This window comes from Elephas maximus, chromosome 5 (assembly GCF_024166365.1).
Source record: "Elephas maximus indicus isolate mEleMax1 chromosome 5, mEleMax1 primary haplotype, whole genome shotgun sequence".
Lineage (NCBI taxonomy): Eukaryota > Metazoa > Chordata > Mammalia > Proboscidea > Elephantidae > Elephas > Elephas maximus.
This window is the reverse complement of record NC_064823.1, coordinates 149,957,415-149,977,573: the sequence shown is the minus strand read 5'-3', so window position 1 is coordinate 149,977,573 and position 20,159 is coordinate 149,957,415. Positions and strand designations below refer to the sequence as shown.

The following is a 20,159-nucleotide window of genomic DNA, read 5'->3' as shown; positions in this document are numbered from 1 at the left end:
AGGATGGCGGAGGACTTGGCAGTGTTTCGTTCTGTTGTGCATAGGGTCGCTATGAGTCAGAACCGACTCGACGGCACCTAACAACAACATAAGTTGAAAGCAATCTTCCAGTGGCAGAAACTGAAGATAGCACAGAATGAAAGATGATTGAGCTAAGCAATCCAGGAGAGGCAAAAAGGTGGGATCAAAACAATCATCCAGGTGGAAGGGTTGGTCTTAAACAAGGTTGGGTCCTGACTACCACCTGTGTTTGCCAAATCAGGACATAAACAAGTGAGGATGAATGAGAATGTGAATAAATTAGGGTACTAGGGGAATCGACATGGAAGCAGCAGTCAAGAAATCAAACAACGAATTGCATCGGGCAAATCTGTGGCAAAAGACCTTTAAAAGTTCTAAAAAGCAAAGTTGTCACTTTGATGACTAAGGAGCACCTGACCAAGCCATGGTCTCTTCAGTTGTCTCATATGCGTGTGAAAGTTGGACAATGAATAAGGAAGGCCAAAGAAGAATTGATGCCTTTGGAATGTAGTGTTGGTGAAGAATATTGAACGCACACGAGGACTGCCAGAAAAACGAACAGATCAATCTTAAAAGAAATACAACCAGAATGCTCCTTAGAAATAAGGATGGCAAGGCTTGAGCTCATTTACTTTGGGCACATCGTCAAGAAAGACCAATGACTAGGTGGGTAAAGTAGATGTCCAGCAAAAAATGAGGGAAACGCTCAATGAGATGAATGGACACAATTCCTGCAACAATGGGCTCAAACATACCAATGATCATGAAGATCACACAGGACCAGGTAACGTTTCATGAGTTCACCATGAGCTGGAGTCGACTTGATGGGAACTAACAACAAAGGCATTGAGAGGCTCATGATGGCGCTCTGCCTTTCTCTATAAAGCCAGAGGTGGGATCGCTGCTGGAGATGAGGACACTGAGCTCATTAAGTGTGTGCTGAGAGCACCTAGCCCAGTGCTTGTCACAGAGCAAGCACTAGAAAAAATTATACTTTCTTCTTCCCCCGTGACTGCTTGAAATTTATAGCAAATGTTTGCCTTCAAAAGCCACCATGACACCAACCGTATATTTTGTGTTTAAAATGAAACATATGAGACTTTCTGAAACTTTTATTTTTAAACCTTGAACTATAATGACCTCTCTAAACTCATCTCAGTTTTGGAAATAACTTGGCTCAAGTCATGCTGTCAGAGAAGCCCTCTGACCCCACAAATCCTCTTTCTTTGACCCAGGAGCCTGGAGAATGTTCTGAAACCTCTCCAGCTAAGAGGTGTGTGCAGGAAGGAAACTGAACTCTGGAGCTTTTTGTGTTGAGTGCTGTAAAAATGCTTCCAGACATGACAAATCAGAGGGAGATAATCTAAAACACGGACCACTTGCATGTTCAGCCTTTGAAGATTTTAGCAAGCATCAGCTTTCTGAGGTCAAATCGGGTTCTCAGCTTCCAAATGTTTCAGATTTACACTGTCTCCCTTTGATTATATGAGACCATAGGGTTGCTTTCGGGGGGGGCGTTGAGGCTTGGACTTGAGGGCATTTGGCAGACAGACCACAGCAGGTAGTGGCCCCTGGGGGAGCTCAGGATTCTCCTTCCCCTCGCCCTACCACCCTGTCTCATGCAAAGAGATGGAGGGCTCAGTGGGGATTAAATGGGCCCAAATTTAGCATCAGCGGGGTTTCATGGTTGGTAAGAGGAGAATTTTCTTGAGAGAACAACAGTTAGGAACTTGCAATTCCTGGAGCACTGTCTTTCTTGTTCTCTCTCTCTCTCCAATCTCTTGCAAGTAAGTACTGGTCTCTTTGGCTTATCTTTCAGAAATTCTGGTTATCCACAAGACCAGTGCAGTAATAACACCCAGCTGCCATCAAGTCCATTTCGACTCTTGGCAACCCGAGGTGTGTCAGGGTAGAACGGTGCTCCAGAGGGTTTCCAAGGGCTGATTTCTCAGAAGGTCACCAGGACTGCCTTCTCAGGTGCCTCTGGGTAGACTCACCTTTCAGTTAGCAGCTAAGCTCACTAACCATTTGTATCCCCCGGGAACTCCTGTGCGGTAATGGGAACCAGGACTAAGTAGTGATGAAGTGCCTGGCACTATTCTAGAAAATGGGGACACAGCTGTGATCTAAAGACAGAAGTCCTGCCCTTCGGGCCCTTACATTTCCATGGAGGGGTGATAAACAAACAAGAAACAAACACATATATATCAGGAGGTGAAGAGAACCATGAAGAAGAAGGAAGTGGGGTAAAGGACAGGGACAGAATTTAGACAGGTGGGTCAGAGAAGCTTCAGGGATCAGAGCAGAGACTTGAAGGTAAAAAAGGGCTGACGCACACCTGTGTCGGGTGACAGAGATTTCTTGGCTGAAGGAGCAAAAAGCGAGGCGGGGGCAGGATCGAAGGAGCGTGGCACGTCCCAGGAACACAGGGACACCAGGCTGGCTGGAATGGAGGGCTTGAGGTCAGGGGGAGTGAGCAGCCAGGTCATCTAAGGTCTTGCAAGGACTTTGGGCTTTATCCTGAGGGAGACGGGAATCCATTTGCAGGCATGAAAGCAGGAGAGTGACTGACAGGTTCTGACTTAGATTCAAAAAAATGCTAATACTGAGAGCTGTTTGGAAAACAGGCTGTCAGGAGGCAAAGTGAGGTAGATGATATCACCCCGCCTGAGTCCTTGGTGGGTTGGCCAGGCGATTTCAACAATAGCAGGCACACTTGATAAAGAATTTGTAAGCTAAAATAAAAAAGACCTACCTAAAAATTTTGACATTCATCTACTTTTCAGTTTATGTTTTGCATTAGTTTGTTCTGCTTGAGGACAGACAAGTCACACCATAGCAGAGAAGTAAAATGCCATTAATTTGACTACAAACAATTCTGTGCATGTCATGTCATTTTTCTAGCCAGAAAACTCAAATCGTTGTCAGGTGCCTTCGAGCCGGCTCTGACTCGCGGAGACCCCATGGATAATAGAACGAAATGCTGCCCAGTCTTGCACCATCTTCATAATCATCGCTATGTTTGAGTCCATTGTCGGCTATTGTGTCAACCCAAGCTTAAATTCCAGACTGCTACGTTCGAACCCAGACCTGGAAGCCATGGGAAACTGTGGTCTGTCTGTCCTCCTTTTCCCTGGACCTGCCTTTGCTGGCAATCTGAGTGCGGTCCCCCAGAGGGCAGTGAGGATGTCTGTGGTCCAGCTTAGCTCACCAGGGCTCAGGGGCCCTACTCAGGAGCTTGCAGCCAAAGCTCCAGCTGGGACCAGATGTTCCTGTTCCTGGCCTTGTCCCTTGTGCCTGGGGCTCTTCAGCGACCCTGTGGAAACAAGCTAATTGGAAGCTTAGATATGAGAAGCCGTGAGTCCCAATCCAGTATCAGCTCAGATGCCTAGCTTTTATTTGTTTATTTACATTAGACAATACTGTGTCCCTGCCAGGTGTCAGGCACAGTTCCATTTGCTCAGGATTCAGCAACAATAAACACAAGCAGAAACACCTGTCCTCATGGAGCTTTCATTCTAATAGAGGAAACAAGTAATACAAAAATAAATAAGTACAGTATGTAGTATGTCGGATAATGATACGTATAATGAGGAAAATAAAGCAGGGAAGGGGGTATGGAGTGGTTGGGTTTGCAGTTTTAAGAAGAGTAGTCAGGCAAGGCCTCCTACCCATTCTATGAAGCCCTGAAATCCAGCCACATCCTTCTAGCCCCCAACTCAGCCTCTGCAGGGATGCGCACATGCCACCTTTCCGAGGTTGTCAGCCGAGCACTTTAACCTTTTGCATGACCCAGGAACTGACTAACACTCCAGGAAAGCTGAAACAAATTCTAGGCCACTGGCTCCCAACCCTGGCCTTTTCTCAGAACCAACTGGGAGCATGTTAAGGTGCAAACACCCAGGCCCCACACCTAGAGAACCTGATCTTGAACATGTAGATGAATTCTGGGCACCTGTGATTTTAAGAGATTCCTCAGAAGACATCCAGGTTAATTGGCATAACGAAGTTTATTAAGAAAATATTCTCCATCCCACTCTGTTGAGAGGTATCTAAAAGCTTGAGAGTGGCCATCTAAGATGCATCAGTTGGTCTCAACCCACCTGGAGCAAAGGATAATGAAGAACACCAAACACACAAGGAAAATGTTAGCACAAGAGACAAAAGGGCCACATAAACCAGAGACTCCATCAGCTTGAGACCAGAAAAACTAGATGGTGCCCGGCTACCACCAATGACTGCCCTGACAGGGAACACAACAGAGAGTTCCTGATGGACCAGGAGAAAAATGTGGTGCAGAACTCAAATTCACGTGAAAAGATCATACTTAATGGTCTGACTGAGACTAGATGAACCCCAGAAAACATCGCCCCTGGACTCTCTGTTAACCCAGAACTAAAACCATTCCTGAAGCCAACTCTTCAGCCAAAGATTAGACTGGACTATAGAACATAAAACAATATTTGTAAAGAGTGTATTTCTTAGTTCAAGTAGATACACAAGACTAAATGGGCAGCTCCTGTCTGGAGGTGGGATGAGAAGGCAGAAAGGGATAGGAGCTGGTTGAAATGGACGCAGGAAATGTGGGGTGGAAAGGGGGAATGTGCTGTCACATTGTAGGGGTAGCAACTAGGGTCACATAACAATGTGTGATTAAATTTTTATATGCGAAATTAACTTGAGCTGTAAACTTTCACCAAAAGCACAATTAAAAAAAGAGAGAGAGAGAGAGATTTCCCAGGAAACTGTGAGGACCAGGCAGGTTTGGGAACCACCACTTTGGGTAACTTGCATGCTGTATGACCCTGTTTCCTCGATTTTAAAGTGAAGCAAACTCACCTACCCCACAGGGTGGTTGTGACACTTAGACAAGATGAGAGCACCAGCACCAAGGCAGGGTTATTTATTCATTCAACACAGTTGATTGAGGGCCTGCTGTGCACCAGGCCCTGCTAGGGACATGGGAACACAGCAGTGAACAAGACAGGAACTGTGCACCCACAGAGACCTTCTGCTCCAGGTAGGGAAGATAGACAATAAACCAGTAACGTCCCCCATGCCAAATGATGACTATACTAAGGAGAAAAATAGTGTAGGGTAAGTGGTGAGCAGTACCAAGGTGGGAGTGTTCTATTTCACATAGAGTGTACAAAAAAAAAATATATGCAATATTCAAGCAAGGCTCTAAAGGAGGGAAGGAGCAAGCCTGTGAAGGTCTGGAGTATAAGCATTCCAAGCAGAGAAGAAATCCTGTGCGAAGGTCCTGGGGTATTTGGCATGCCTGAGGAAAGCAAGTAAGGTAGTGTGGCTGGGGCAGATGGACAAGGAGAGACAATAGGAGCTGAGGTTATGAAGAAATCCAAGGGCACGTTGTGGAGGGCCTCGTTAGCCATTGTATTCACAGAGTGGACGTTCAAAAAATATAGCTGAATCAGCACAAAATTAGCACCAACCCAGATGCTCATCAGTGGGGGAAAGCCTAAATATGTTGTTGCTGTTGTTGGCTGCCACCTAGTTGGCCCCCAGCTCGTGGTGACCCCTCCCCAGGCACAGCAGAATGAAACGCTGCCCGGTCTTGCACCATCCCCATGATCGGTTGCAAGTCAGACCATTGTTATCTACAGGGTTTTCGCTGGCTGATTTTCAGAAGTAGATCACTGGGCCTTTCTTCTTAGTATGGCTTCGTCTGGAATCTCCACTGAAAACCGTTCAGCATCATAGCAACCCACAAGCCTCCACTGACAGATGAATGCTGGCTACACATGGGGTGCTTCAGCTAGGAATCGAACCTGGGTCTCCCACATGGGAGGTGAGAACTCTACCAATGGGGAGCCACCAATGCCTCTGATGCTACTATTATCATTTCATAGATGAGAAAACTGAGGCTTGGAGAGGATAAGTATCTCGTCCAAGATTACCCAGCCAGTAAATGGCAGAAATATGATTAAAACCTGATTCTGTATGACTCCAAAGCTGCAGTTTTTTACTTTAAGGCCTGATTCTTGGTAAATTTGGACTTGAACCTGGGCAGATGCTGAATCTGACAGCACCAGTTCCAGTGAGTGGGGAGCAATGAAGAGGGCTCTGAGCAATTGTGGCTTGTCGTTAGGAGGTAAACCCATTGCCATCAAGTTGATTCTGGCTCATAGTGACCCTACAAGATAGAGTAGAACTGCCCCATGTTTCCAAGGCTATAAATCTTTATGGAAGCAGACGGCCACATCTTTCTCCTGTGGAACCGCTAGTGGGTTCAAACTGCCAACCTCTCAGTTAGCACCCAAGCACATTAATCACTGCGCTACCAGGGCTCCCATCAGGAGGTAACAGCATGACAATTCCAAGTGAAGCCGCCAAGCAAGTAATTCAGTGCTGCTGAGACCTTCACCAGAACTGCAGGCCAGATGCCATTCCACAGGCTTGGACAAAGGCTGTGTCCCGGGGTCCCCCAGATGTGAAGACTCAGCCCATTGTCCTGCACGTTCCTGGGCCACAAGACCAGTCTAGCTCCCCACCACATTGGGCCTGAGCCAGCTTTGGTCAGACTTGGATGGAGGGGGACTGGCTGTGGATGGGTTGGGGGCAGTGCCTTCCGATGGGAGGGCAGGGTAGACAGGAACCGACCCAGGGGAGCACAGACAGGACATAGGGGAACATTATCAGGGCAGGAGAGGCCCCATATGGGATTGCAGTGAATGTGTGCAATTGTGTACTACATTTTCTCCAAGCTTCCAGTATTAATTGTGATCCAGCAGGCAGCCTGGGGAGTTTGAATAGATCTCATACGTTCAGTCAGTATTTACTGAGCACCCACATTGTACATGATGCAGAAGGATGTACTTTGGTTTCCCCTAAAAGTAGACCCTAAGATGAGAGCTTGGGGGAGTTTGTGTGCGTAAAGGAGGGAGTGGGGAAAGTGAGACAGAGAAGAGATAAAAGCCAAAAAAGGATGTGTTATTGAGTGGAAAGATGTCACTGTAAGGACTAAAGGTGCTCCTGACCCAAGCCATGGTGTTTTCAATTGCCTCATATGCATGCAAAAGCTGTACAATAAGTAAAGAAGACAAAAGAAGAATTGATGCTTTTGAATATGGTGTTGGTGAAGAATATTGAATATACCTCGGGCTGCCAGAAGAATGAACAAATCTGTCTTGGAAGAAGCACAGCCAGAAGACTCCTTAGAAGCGAGGATGGTGAGACTTCACCTAACATACTTTGGACATGTTATCAGAAGGGACCAGTCCCTGGAGAAGGATATCATGCTTGGTAGAGGATCACCAAAAAAGAGGAAGAAACCTCAAGGAGATAGACTGACACAGTGGCTGCAACAATGGGCTCAAGCATAACCACTGTGAGGATGGCGCTGGACCTGGCAGTGTTTTGTTCTCTGGTACATAGGGTTGCTATGAATCAGAACTGACTTGACGGCACCTAAACTTCTGTTCAGCTCTTTAAGCCCCACCATAAAAAAAAAAAAATTTTTTTTTTTTTAGCCACATTAAAATTAACAACAATTAAAAAAAAAAAAAGATCAAAGCCATTGAGTTGATTCCTACTCATAGGAATCAACGTATAGGAAAGAGTAGAACTGCCCCATAGGGTTTCCAAGGCTATCGTCTTTACAGAAGCAGGCTGCTACATCTTTCTCCCAAACATGGATGGATTACCCAATTAGCAAGGTACGCACAGGTTTACTTGGGCTTACTTACTAATCTGTAGTGCACAATTTCATCTTTTTTTTTTTTTTATCACATCAAAGATGTGGTGAAACCCACATGAAGTTGTGCACTACAGATAAGTAAGTAAACCCAAGTAACCCGGGTGTACCTTGCTTAATGTAAGCCTGTGCGTACCTTGCTTACTCGTTAATCTGTCCCTGCTCCAAAAGAGTGGCTGGTGAGTTGAAAGTACTGACCTTGTGGTTAGCAGCCAAGTGCTTAACCACTGTGCCACCAGCGCTCATTAAAATATCTCTCTCGATGCTGGTGACTAAATATTCTATTTCCAAGAACACCCAAATCATTCGAATCAGCCAACTTTTGAAGTTACCAGGGCACGTAGTGGGAGAGTCCCTTCACCCTACCCATCAGCCACCATCCCCCTACAGAAACCATCTCAACTAGACCAGCAGGTGAGCACACCCACAAATGTGGTCATTTCTGCTTTTTCTCTATCTTGGCTACTATCGTCATTTATTCATTCATTCAGCCAACAACTTATTGAGTGCTAGTCATGGGTCAGATGCTGTATTTGGTTACAGCAACACACAGGTGAATGAGATACAGCCCTAGGTATTGGCCGTATAGAATCTAGCACGTTTATTCTCCTACACTCAGCTAAGAATTTTGAAAGCACCTTGGGTTACCAAGGGTTCTAATGAACCCCAGCTAGAATCTATTTACTAAACACCAAAGGTAAAGTTAATCATATTAGGGAGTGCCTGGTTGGTGCAAACAGTTAACACACTCAGTTGCTGACAAAAATGTTGACGGTTCAAATTCACCCAGAGACACCTGGCAACCCACTTACAAAAAATCAGCCATCGAAAACTGTACAGAGCAGAGTTCTACTCTTGACACACATGCGGTTGGAGTCAACTCAAATGCAACCGGAAAAAAATCACATTAGACTCCTGTTTAACATCTATCATTGGGCTCTCATTTGTGTCCAAGCTCTTTTACTTGACATCTAAGCCTCATGATCCAATTCCTGCCTGCTGCTCAAGCTTTGTCCTCCAGCATTGACCCTCATAGATTCTGTGCTCCCACCGTGAACTATTTGCAGTTACCCAGAGTATCTGTTCTGCAGCCACTTGTGCCCACACTCAAGTCTCCTCCATCTAATTAGTTATCCTCTACTCAAACCTCTGAATCCTCTACTACACCAGCATGCTCCTTAGAAGCAAGGATGGTGAGACTCCATCTTACATGCTTTCGACATGTTATTAGGAGGGATCAGTCCCTGGAGAAGGACATCATTCTTGATAAAGTAGAGGGTCAGTGAAGAAGAGGAAGACCCTCCAAAAGATGCGTTGATACAGTTGCTGCAACAATGGGCTCAAGCATAACAACGATTGCGAGCATGGTGCAGGACTGGGCAGTGTTTTGTTCTATAGTACTTAGGGTCACTGTAAGTCGGAACTGACTCAATGGCACCTAACAACAACACCAACACTCAAACTTTAGGACTGAGCTTAGGCAGCCATTTTTCTGAAACGTCTTTCTTGACTGTCCATCTCTAGAGGCACCATGTTGTTGTTAGTTGCCATCAAGTCAAACTCAGCTCACAGCCACCTTATGGGTAACAGACCAAAATGGTACCTGACCCTGCACCATCTCCATGATCACTGGTGTGTCTGAGTCTATTGCTGTGGCTGTTGTGTCAGTCCATCTCATTGAAGGTTTCTCCTGTTTTCGCTGACCCTCTACTTTACCAAACGTGACGTCCTTTTCTAGTGATTGATCTCTCCTGATGACATGTCCAAAGTAAGCAAGCCAAAGTCTTGCCGTCCTCTCTTCTAAGACGTATTCTGGTTGTATTTTTTCTAAGATGAATGCATTCTAAGAACTGGTGTGTTCAAACTGTGGTATTGGCAACAAATATTGAATGTACAGTGGACTACCAAAAGAATGAACTAATTAGTCTTAGAAAAGTACCATTGCTAGTTTTTAAACACATGCACTCAAAATCACACTGCCTTCAGTGACCATTCCAACTCTGCTGCTCTGTGACCTTGGGCCAGTTCCTTCATGTCTCTAAACCTCAGGTTCCTCCGTCTTGAATGCAGATAATAATAGTAATGTATAGGGTTGTTAGACAGATGAAATGGATGGCCCGTATGAAGACTCAGCCCAGTGATTGAGCACACAATAAGCACTCAAATGTTAGCTATTGTAATGTCAGAATACATACAACACTCTATTTTAATTGTTACCTTAATTTGGTTATCATCTCCCTACCTATGTCTTGTATAACTATAAATCCAAGAGCTCCACGGAGAAAAGGCCACGTATAAAAGTGTTGAGTACATGAATGAATAAACTGGTATGCCCCTTTCAAAATTCACAAGATGCTTTCAAGTAATACATATTGAGTACCCACTTGAGACCAAGTACTGCACCAAAGACTTTCCCACATATTAGCTCGGCTGTTCTTCCCAATATTTCTGTAGGATTAAAAAGTCTACTGTTACGATGGATTCACTGGGTGGTGCAAACAGTTATGTACTCAGCTGCTAACTGAAAGGTTGGAGGTTCAAGTTCACCCAGAAGTGCTTCTGAAAAAAGTCCTAGTGATCTACTTCTGGAAAAATCAGCCATTGAGATCCCTGTGGAGCACACTTCTACTACTCTGGCACACATGGGGTCTCAGTGAGTTGGAACTGAGCTGACAGCAACTGGTTCTGGTAACAGGTACTGTTATTGTAGCATTTTTACAGATGAGAAAATAAGTTCAGAAAAGGTATGTGTTTTTCTGAGGCCAAGTCCTTAGTAAATGGCAAGGCAGCGATGTAAACTGGGATTGTCTGCTTTGGGGAAGAAACATCACTATGGTTCTAACATGCATTTTAGGGGACTGGGACAGGAGCTAAGACATCTTAAATACAGCCCAGCAGTAATGCAGAGATGCAGGATTTTATTCTTATAAAATGTCTTGGATTGTACACACTTTTTTTTTAATTAAGAAGAAATTTTTAATCATAGAGAAGAAATAACTTGATTGAGAGAAAGAAAAGGAGGAAGCATTTACTGATGGTGAGTTGCAACAAGCCCCGAAGGCAGCAGGTCCAATGGCTCTTTGAGGAATAGATGATTGGGTTAACCTATCATAAATCGGCCAAGTTTGTGCAGAGGTAGTAAATAGCACTGTCAACAGCACTAGATTTGGTGCACAGGAAGATATATTACTATGAAAGTAAGCGGAGAGAAATAGAAAAGAATTAGGTTCTACTGTTCTGTTTTCGGGTAAACACAAATCTGAAACCCTCTGCAGAAAAGACCCTGACTTGGGAGATTCTACACAATAACCCCACAACATCCAGGGAGCCACTGGAGGTAGGCTGTGTCCTGGGTCAGCAGTGACTGGTCTGATCCACACTTTCCAGCCAGCCCTCCCAGCGCCCTAGACACCCAGGCTTCTTAATGTTTCATACAGAATTCGTTGGCTTCTGCTGTATTAATCGAAAAGTTCAGTTTATGCAGCAATAACAAACAAATCCTAAATGTCAATGGCTTAAAACAGCAAAGGTTTACTTATTGTTTATTCTCCAAGCCCACCATGGGCCAACAGGGGGTTCTCTGTCCATCATGGGCACACAGGGAGCAGCAGACTTTCCCATCTTCCAATGCCAGCGTCAGAGTATGGATCTTCAGAGTTTACTACGCAAGGGAAAGAGAGTGTGTCGAAGATTCATGTTACTTCCACTCACATTTCCTGGCCCAAGAAAGTCATCTGCCATGCCTGAATTTGGGGTGAGAAAGGATAATTCTGCCATGTGTGTCAGAAGAGGACAGAACGGGAAATACTGGGGGCCTACCATACTGCCCTCCACACTACCTCTGCGAGCTTCAAGAGTGTCAGGTTAGAGTCAGATGGTCCCACCTGGAATCCTGCTCAGCCATTTTCTGCCTTTTCGACCCTCTACTTAGTCATCTCTTCTCTCGGGGCAAATGCAGACCATCTTTGAGTTGTTGTGAGGACTGGGGGATGATGCATGGATGCACCCAGCACCTTCAGAGGGACACAGTAGGTCTGTACTCAAAGGATCCACTCTAGTAGCAGAGTGGGGGGTGAGGGAGGAAGGGGCAAAACTAGGAGCAGGAAAGACCAGTGTAGGCTTGTGAAGGATGGTTTGGCCTGACATAGTATTTTATGGGCCTCTATTTTCAAAGGCTTGCATTCTAGCAGAATAGTCAGAAATTGATTAGTCAATGTAAAGTTGATATTGAAATAAGTGCAAAGGAAAAAAAAGAAAAAAAACAGTTGCCATCAAGTTGGTTCTGACTCGTGGCAACCCCGTGTGTGTCAGAGTACAACTGTGTTCCACGGGGCTTTCTTGGCTGTAATCTTTACAAAAGCAGATTGCCAGCCTTTCTTCCACAGCGCTGCTGGGTGAGTCTGAACCGCCAACCTTTGGATTAGTAGTTGATCACAAACCATGCGCCCCACCCAGGGGCCTTAATGTGATCACAAAGCAAGAAACTCAACCCACTGTTGTCAAGTCTCGCCTGATTCATGGTGATATCCTGTGTGCCAGAGTAGAGCTGTGCTCTGTAGGGTTTTCAATGGCTGATTTTTTGGAAGTAGATCAGTAGGCCTTTCTTCTGAGGCACCTCTGGATGGGCTCAAACCTCCCAACCTTTCGGTTACCAGCTAAGTCTGTTAACTGTTTATACTACCCAGGGACTTTAGTGCAAAAAAAAAAAAAAGAGGGCTAAATTTGTTGATGGGGAGATTTGATCTAAACTGTGGGGTTAAGGAAGGCTTCCCTGAGGAAGTGATGGAGAAACTCACTTAATTAGGCAGTGGGGGGAAGGTAGAGGGGGAGGTCACTGCCAGGCTTAGCAGACAGCACCTGCAAAGGCCCTGTGGTGGAACAGAGTATGGCATACTCCAGGAACTGCAAGAAGGCTGGTATTAGTTACCCAATGTTGCACAACATAGTATCACAAATGTAGTGGCCTAGAACAACACACATTTATTAACTCACAGTTCTGTAGGTCATAAATCTGAATGATTTAGCTTAGTTCTCTGCTTAAGGTCTCACAAGACCCAAATTAAGTCAGAGGCTGAGCTCTTACCTGGAGGCTCTGGGGAATAATCTGCTTCCATATCTATTAAAGTTGTTGGTGGAATTCAGTTCCTTGTGGCTACAGGAGTGAGGTCACCACTTCCTTGATGGCTGTTAGCTGGAGCCTTTCAGCTCCTTAAGACCACCCGCATCCCTTCTCACGTGGCCCCCTCCATCTTCCAGCCTGCAAGCACATCAAGTCCCCTCGTGCATCCAATCTCTCTGGCTTCCTTTTCTGCCCCAGCCTGAGAAAGCTCTCCGCTCTTCGAGGATCAGGCTCATGTGATTACATTGGGCTCTCATGGATAACCCAGGACAACATCCCTATTCTGAGGTTGGCTGTGCCATATATCATAGCATATTCACAGGAGTGAAATCTCATCACATTCACAGATTCCATGGATTAGAGAGGAACATCTGTGGGGGCAATTTTAGAAATTCTGTCTACTACAGCCAGCATCGTTAACACTGAATTACCATTGCCCACCCCAAAGCTTTCTGTGCATTCATTCACTCATCCAGCATTTATAAACCCAATGCAGTCATCCTAGTGTCAAGGGTTGGAATGCGGAGCTAGAAGGTTGTAGGCCTGGTCCTCAGAAAGCTTACCCAATGGTGGAAAACAGATGTTTATATATACCCATTGCCATTGAGCCATCTAGAACTATACCATAGGGTTTCCAAGGCTGTGACCTTTACAGAAGCAGACTGCCACATGTTTCTCCAACGGAACAGCTGGTGGCTTCGAACCACCGACTTTTTAATTAGCAGCTGAATGCTTAATCACTGTGGTACCAGGGCTCCTCTTGGTAAGTATAATTCAGTTAAGATTGGTGCTGTATTGAGCTAAGTGCAAAGAGCTACAGAAGAATTTATGGTTAATGAAAAGAAAATAATGGCAAACTAACTCCACTATCCTCCCTGAAGCCCATAAAAATAACTTTAAAAAGTTTTATGTGAAGATGAAAAGTTCTGTTTTCAAATAATAAGCACAAACTCTATATTTAGTTGCCAAAAAAGAAGAAGAAAGAAATTTAAACCAAACTTGGGGGAGTACTGAACAGACACAAACCTCCTCAGGCCCTAGGCAGATATAGTTCTCTCCAAGTATCCCAGTCCTGAAGGTCCTACTCAACCATCAATCTTTTGGTGCAATAAGATCTGAGGAGTCTGGGTGGGTCATAGGAGAAGCCAGGAATATTCTTATAAAATCTATTTCCCATAGCACACACTAGCAGGGTGGGAGTAGAAGCAAATAAATGGGAAAAAGCAGGATGATACACCATTGTTACTGTTTAAAAGTAGTTTCAAGTCAGGAGAATGGGGCTAGGGTAGAAAGGGAAGAAGAGGCGTAAGAAGGAGCAATCCTCAAATCACAACCCATGTATATCTTAAGTGCGTGATTATGAGCACACTGACATCCTGAGCCCCAAAACCTGAGGGAGACATCTCACTAGGGTGGTTTCAGTGGGAAGAAGTAGAGACAACAAGCCTAACTTGTTGTTGTTGTTGTTGTTGTTGTTGTTGTTGTTGTTGTTGTTGTTGTTAGTTATTGTTGAGTCAGGTCTGGCTCATGGCAACCGTAGGTACAGTACAAGGAAATATTGCCCAGTCCTGAGCCATCTTCATGATCGTTGGCATGTTTGAGTCCATTGTTGCAGCTACTTTGTAGTGCTGGGGCTTATCTTCCTGCATTATACTGGGCAATATTCTACTGGGATCCATAAGGTTTTTATTGGCTATTTTTCAGGAGTAGATCACCAGACCTTTTTCCTAGTCTGCCTTAGTCTGGAAGCTCCACTGAAACCTGTCCACCATGGGTGACCCTGCTGGAATTTGAAATACCAGTGGCATAACTTCCAGCAGCATGCAAGCTACCACAGTTTGACACACTGACACAGACGGGCTGAAGCTCAGCTAACCACACCCTTCAAACCCCTCTCTGCACTATTTTTCATTAAACAGTTGGCTGTACCTATTCATATTTAAGTAAAAACTAGAAAGAAACCCGGTGAGACCCGAGTCATGGGTGTTGCGAGTGAGGGAGCACAGATAGAAAAAAAAGGTAACACGAACAGCAGATCAAAAATACACATAAAAAATAATCTATCCCAGAGAACAAAAAGTTTAGTTCTCTTTAATCTTAAATAAATTGACAACATAACTTCTCCGAAAAAAAAGTTCAAAGAAGAAATAGAAATGATCAAAAAAGAAATAAGAAGACAACTTGAGAAGTTAACAGGCAGAGCCCAGGAAATAAATGGAGGATAAAAATAAAACAATTACAGAGATGAAAGTCCACTTAGAAGCAACAGAAAATAGATAAATACTATTGACGGCTCAGGACAAGCTTTAAGAAAAAAAAAATCACACGAAATGAAACAGAAAGAAACAATGGGATAAAAATGATTATAGATGAGATGATACAAAATGAATAATAAGAAAGGCTAACATACACAAATTGGTATTCTGAACAAGAAAAAGGGAACAGGGAAAAAAATTTAAAGGCCATTCAAAAAAGTTTCTGGAAGTAAAGAAAGCCAGGACTCTCTGGATTTAAAAGACTCAGCATGTCCCAGGAAAAATCAGTACAAAATTGTGAACACAGAGATATGTACCAGTAAGATGCGGAAATTCCGGGGAAACGTCCTGTGTGCTTTAACAGAGAAGGCGAATCATGGGAGGGCCCTGGCTGCCTCACCCCCGGCCCCACTATGACACTCAGCTCTGGAAGGCAACAGGCAAAGGTCCACCAAGTTCCAAGCGGGAAAGAATGACCCCAGAGTTTTCTACTGAGCCCAGTCATGCTGTGACTGTAAGAGAAACAGGCAGGCATTCCTAAACATTCCAAAATTCCAGGATTATGTTAATAAATCCCTTCTTGATAAATATTGGAGAATGAAATCCAGCAAAAGATGAATCAAAATTGTTGTTGGCTGCCGTCAAGTCGGCCCCTGACTCGTGGGGGCCCCGTACGCCATAGGCTCAGACCATTGATAGAGTTTTCAGTGTCTTGTTTTCAAAAGCAGATCACCAGGCCTTTCTTCCTAGTCTGTCTTAGTCTGGAAGTTCTGCTGAAACCTGTTCAGCGTCATAGCAACACGCAAGCCTTCACCAACAGACAGGTGGTGGCTGCATAAGAGATGCGTTGACCAGGAATCGAACTTTGGTTTCCATCATGGAAGGCAAGAATTCTATCACTGAACCACCACTGTCCTCTGAACTCCCAATGACAGAGAAGCCGCCATAAAAAAACAGGCAGTAAGGGTTGAATCTTTTTAAACATACAATCAAGGCTAAACAACAGCGGGAATTAGCTGACAGAACAGAACGTAAATGTTATAATTTCAGGCAATCCAAAAACAACAATATAACAAAAATTGGAAGGTCAACGGTGAAGGAGGAGTGAAAGTACATAGAACCCTCCTTTTCCACAACAGAAAGTTAATTTACAGGGTAAAGGTGAAACATTTACTATTTTTTAAAAAGTAAAATGATGCCAAAGTCTTAATAAAATGCCAGGAATTTTTTCATAAATGTCTTAACCTTACAAATATCTTCTAGAAACTAATACCTCTTGTTATTAACAAATATTTATCTGAAGCTCAGCATTCCTACTGTTTGATTTGTCTGTTTTCTGGTAAATTCCAGTGACTTGCATTTAATAATTATTATTTGAAAATAGCATGCATAGTATAAATTTGTTTTTGTAAAATTATTTATGTCTACCAAGGCTTCTGACTGAATATATGGCTAGAGAAAATTCTGTAATGATGCTCATCAAATGTTGGCAAAGTGATTTCTTAGATGTGGAAGTTTTTTTTGTTTTTGCTGTCCTTCTTCCCTTAATCTTTTCTGAATTCTTGAAGTATTTGTAATAATCAGCTACCATTTCCACATATGTAAGTTATTCTTTTAATTACCAGAGTGTCACCCAAGCAAGCAGACTTTTACAGATGATAGCACCTACTTGTTGTTATGAGTTGCCGTTCACTCAGCTCTGACTCAGGGTGACCCCAAGTACAACAGAAGAAAACGCTGCCCCTTCCTGCAAAATCTTTACCAATGATTGGTGTTCTAGAGACTTCTGTTGTGGCCACTGTGTATTTTGAGTGCCTTCCAACATATGGGGCTCATCTTCCACCACTACATCACACAATATTCTGTGGTCATCCATAGAGTTTTCGTTGGCTGGTTTTCAGAAGTAGATCACCAGGCCTTTTTTTCTATTCTGTCTTAGTCTGGAAGCCCCTCAGAACCCACCTGTATACAATGGGTGACCCTGTTGGTATTTGAAATACCAATGGCATAGCTTCCAGGCTCATAGCAATATGCAAGCCACCACAGTATGACAAGCTGACAGACTGGTGGTGGGTCACCTACTTCCAAACCAAAAAACCAAACTCCTTGCCATCAAGTCGATTCCAGCTCCCTCTGAAAACCTGCCAATCCCTGAACTCCGTGATTCCTCAAAATCCTATATGGGACCAGCAGTCCGTTCTGCTCAGGGAGGCTGTACCTGCCCAGCCCAGATCTTCCTCACTATTTTGTTCTTGTCTCATGCTGTCAAGTCAATTCTGACTCATAATGACCCAATGTGACAGAGTAGAACTGCTGCCATAGGGTTTCCTAGGCTGTAATCTTTACGGGAGCAGATCGCCAGGTCTTTTCTCCTGAGGAGATGCTGGGTGGGTTCAACCTGCCAACCTTTTGATGAGTGGCTGAGTGCTTAACCGTTGTGCCACCAGGGCTCTTTTTCTTCACTATAATAAGCAATAAATTCAGTTTGGCATTTCTCATGTCAAACACTGGGTGATGGTTTTACCTTGTCTCATTCTCTCACACTGTGTTGCATTACTTTCCTAGAGCTTTCATAATTACCACAAACTTGATGACTTAAAATAGCTCTGAAGGCCAGAAGTCCCAAGTCAACACGTGGACAGGATTTGTTCTTTCTGGAGCCACTGAGGGAGAATCCATTCCATGCCTCCCTTCTAGCTTCTGATATCAACCAGGAATCCTTGGCATTCCGTGGCTATAGATGTATTACTCAGTCTCTGCCACCATCTTCACCTCACCTTCTTCTGTGTCTTCTCCCCTTCCCTTCTCTCATAAGGACACTTGTCATTGGATTTAGACTCACCCTTATCCAGGATGGCCTCATCCAGAGTCTCTAAACTTCATTACACTTACAAAGACCCCTTCTCCAAACGAGGTCACATTTACAAGTTCCTGGTGGATATATTTTTTGTGGAGACACCGTTCAACACACTGCAAATGTCTTCCTAATAGTTAAAAACCAAAAGCTGTGTGCTGATTCTTCTATATGGCTCATAGAAGCCATGAGTAATCCTCTATAAGAAGGTTTCATACAATGCGTGGGGCCCAAGGATCCCTAAAGATCACAAGATTTAGAACCAGGTATACCTGAGTGCAAGTTCTTCTTGGCCACTCAGTTACTTAGCTGCATGACTTTGTGCAAGTCATTTACCTTTTCTGAATCTTGATGTCTACTGGGAAAATAATCTCTAGTCTTCAAAGTCATAGTGAAGACGAAATAAGGATTAGATAGAATGTTCATGAAGGATTTTATAAAGTGTATGGAGCATTGTCCTTGTTGTTAGCTGCTGTGAAGTCAGCCCTCAACTCATAGCAGCTGCATGTACGATGGAATGAAACATTGCCCAACCCTGCTCCATCCCCCAAGCCATTTACAGATCAGACCATTGCAATCCATAGGGTTCTCCTTGGCTGATTTTCAGAAGTAGATCATCAGGCCTTTTTTCCAAGTCTGGAACATTGTTGTTGTGTTGTTGTTAGGTGTCATTGAATCAGTTCCGACTCATAGCAACCCTATGCACAGTAGAAAGAAACACTGCCCTGTCCTGTGCCATCCTCACAGTCATTGCTATATTAGAGCCTATTGTTGCAGCCACTGTGTCAATCCCTCTCCTTGAGGGTCTTCCTCTTTCGCTGACCCTCTACTTTACCAGGCATGATGTCCTTCTCCAGGGACTGATCCCTCCCAATAACATGTCCAAAATATGTGAGATGTAATCTTGCCATCCTTCCTTCTAAGGAGAATTATGGTTGTACTTCTTCAGGGACAGATTTGTTCATTCTTTTGACAGTCCATGGTATATTCAATATTCTTCACCAACACCACAATTCAAAGGCATCAATTCTTCTTTGGTCTTCCTTATTCATCGTCCAGGTTTCACATGCATATAAGGCAACTGAAAATACCATGACTTGGGTCAGACCCACCTTAGTCTTTAAGGTGACATCTTTGCTTTTCAACACTTTAAAGGTCCCTATCCTTTCTGAGTAGCTTCTTATAAAAGAAGGACAGGCACAGAAACAAGGTCACATACAGATGGAAGACACCATGTGAGGATTCTTCTATGAGCCAAGGATCATCAAGTAACACCCCAAACTACCAGAAGCTGAAAGAGACAAAGAAAGGTTTTCTAGAGCTAACAGAAAGATGCCTGAATTTGGACTTCTAGCATCAAGAACTGTGTGAAAATCAATTTCTGTTCTTTAGAGCAAACCACTTTGTGACATTTTGTTACAGTGGCCATAGGAAACTAAAACTTCTTTCCAGAGTTCCCCAGAAGATATCCGCTAATACCTTATTAGCTAGCATTGTATCACATGCTCCCAATTCCACCTGCAAAGGAGGCTGGGAAGTGAGAATTTGGCTGGGAATAGTGCCTCCTTGAACAAAATCCACATTCTGAGAGCAAAGGAAGTAAAGGAGAATGGATATCCTTTAGATAACAGAATCTGCTGCAAACCAAGTCCCGGAGAGCTCCAAACCAAAACTTTGTTGTCATTGAGTTGATTCCTACTCATAGCAACCCTATGGGTCAGAGTAGAACTGCCCCACAGGGTTTCCAAGGAGTGGCTGGTGGTTTCGAACTGCTGACCTTTTTGGTTAGCAGCCAAGCTCTTAACAACCGTACCACCCAGAGAGCTCAGGGAGCTAAACTTCAGAAAACACTGATGCTTTCTCCTAGCCAAGGGTTATCATGTAGTGAAGGGTTATCATTCTCCCTGCTGGGCAGTTATAATCTGGATAGCTTGAATGAGAATAAAATTCTAGCCAGAGTGATCTTTTAAAAATGAAAACCAGATCGTGTCACTGCTTTGATTCCCTGCAAGACCCTGCATCATCTGAACCCTGTACAGCCTCTCTGACTTGTCCAACACCCTCATCCTTGATCTCTCCTATGCCTTCTCTCTCTCCTCCCTGCTGTCCTGGGAACAGCCAGGTGTCCTTGCTGCTGGGCCTTACAACAGCTACCTCTCTGCAGGAAGGGTCCTCCATCTTCACTGACTCCCACCT

The 20,159-nt window shown here is 44.1% G+C and overlaps 2 protein-coding genes across 9 annotated transcripts in view; both read left to right on the top strand.

Annotated features, from left to right (window-relative positions):
• Positions 1-20,159, top strand: part of CC2D2A (coiled-coil and C2 domain containing 2A) — a 442,728-nt gene that overhangs the window by 166,218 nt on the left and 256,351 nt on the right. The window lies entirely within an intron of this gene.
• Positions 1-20,159, top strand: part of C1QTNF7 (C1q and TNF related 7) — a 276,424-nt gene that overhangs the window by 166,213 nt on the left and 90,052 nt on the right. The window lies entirely within an intron of this gene.